The 1625-nt window shown below is 47.6% G+C and overlaps 2 protein-coding genes across 7 annotated transcripts in view; one reads left to right on the plus strand and one right to left on the minus strand.

Annotated features, from left to right (window-relative positions):
- MIER3 (MIER family member 3) overlaps positions 1-178 on the minus strand; it is a 35402-nt gene extending 35224 nt beyond the window's left edge. For 4 of the 6 annotated variants that reach the window (XM_019610400.2, XM_010725438.3, XM_019610403.2 and 1 more), the window contains exon 1: positions 26-178. The gene's annotated coding sequence lies outside the window, so the exon portion shown is untranslated. The remainder of the gene's footprint in view (positions 1-25) is intronic. The other 2 variants (XM_010725436.3, XM_019610402.2) reach the window with 2 other exon arrangements.
- An 8-nt stretch (positions 179-186) lies between these two features.
- The window catches only part of GPBP1 (GC-rich promoter binding protein 1), a 41533-nt gene continuing 40094 nt past the window's right edge, over positions 187-1625 (plus strand). The window contains exon 1 of the mRNA XM_010725440.3: positions 187-1449. The gene's annotated coding sequence lies outside the window, so the exon portion shown is untranslated. The remainder of the gene's footprint in view (positions 1450-1625) is intronic.

Here is a 1625-nt window from a genome sequence, read left to right on the forward strand (position 1 = left end):
CCGCGTAGCCCGTCCTGTCTCCTACCTGCCACGAAGGGCTTCGCGGAGCTGGAGTGTCCCGATCCGGGGCTGAGCCGCGGCCGGGGATCCCCCGCCACTCCCTCGGGACCGCGGAGTCCCCGCTCGGGGCAGTGCCTCCTCGCGGGCGTCTCCCGGAGTTCGGTCCGTCCCCAATAAAATGAGGAATGCCCCTTCCTCCTGGGCTGGCGTCTGTTTCTCGGAGCGGAGGAGGTGCCCGCGCCTCGCAGGAGGGCTGCGGAGCGTTAGTAAACGAATACCCGCAGTCCGTGCGTGCTGCGTGAGCCGCGCTCAGCCCTCCGAGTTGGGGCTCCGCTGATGGCCGCGTGCGCGTGCACTTTTCAGATGCGCCCGTTCTGAATCCAGCACGGATCAGTGATGACTCTGGTTCTTCCTATAGGCGGTCAGCGTTACGGGGAGCCCCGGATGTCGTAGTCTTTTGCCTCAGCTGCTGGCGTTGGGGAGGAAGAGCGCTGGGAGCCCATCTGCCGCAGCCGCTTCCAGTCAAAGCGGAAAATCATCGGGCGCTGATGGGGATCGTTTGTCCGAGTACTTCCTCCTGAACAGCCTTCAGAAGCGGCCGGCGGACGGCGCGGAAGCCGTTTGGGAGTTCCCAGTCTGAGCGTTCTTTTCCTGGAAGTACGGAGGATCTCACCCTCGGACACTTGTGCGCATAGCATGGATACGTGGCTGACTTCATCACGCTTGGAATGCTTTCGCTATCCAGATGAAGTGCTTTTAGGTTTTTAGGCAGTTTTTTTTCTTTTTCTGAGCACTGCTCTGTCTACAGCTGGAGTTGTAGACTGGCTCCAGGTCAGATGCAGCCTGAGTCACTGTATGAACACTACTGAAAAGCTTCATGGCAGATATTATTTTCCTTACATTATTTTTTAGATTTTCTGATGTAGCCTTTTGTCGTTTTGCAGTGCAACCGATTTTCTAAATGAAGAGTCTAACAGAAATCTGTTTATCCTTTTTTTTCTTTTTATTTTATTTAATATTTTGGAAAAATGTTGCCAATAAGCAATATGGCGGTATCTAGATAGCTGTTGTTTACAGACGCTTCTGTTACCTGGAATGAAGATGTGTTCCTCGGTTCAGATGTGAAATTTGGATTTTTAGCTTTGCAGTTTGTGACATAAAAAGTGTATTTATTTCATTTGGAGCTGATGGTTCTCATAGTGATACGTTCATGGAATAGACAACTGAAGAAGCTTTCAAAGAAAAAACAAACTTTTTGAGTGAGAGACTTGGTAGATTTTGAAATCTGTAAGCAAGAAGGATGGGTAGCTGATTCCTGTGAGATCAAATCTATGTCAAACAGCTACGAATGTAGTTTCAACAAGAACTTGGGATTTTATCTCAAGGAAAACAAACTGGAAAAATACAAATCACGTGGAACTAACACCTTGTGCGGTCCTCTTGGATTAGGCAAGTATTGTGTTAGTACATCATTATGCTTAAACACCTTACCAGTAGAATGTTTAAACTAGTGACATTAACTATCTGGAGAATGTAGTTGTTGTTTTTTTAATGTTGAAATGAGCTAGCAGAATCTAGTTTTTATTTGCCATTTTTTATAATTATTTTAATGTTTTTAAAGATTG

This window comes from Meleagris gallopavo, chromosome Z (assembly GCF_000146605.3).
Source record: "Meleagris gallopavo isolate NT-WF06-2002-E0010 breed Aviagen turkey brand Nicholas breeding stock chromosome Z, Turkey_5.1, whole genome shotgun sequence".
Lineage (NCBI taxonomy): Eukaryota > Metazoa > Chordata > Aves > Galliformes > Phasianidae > Meleagris > Meleagris gallopavo.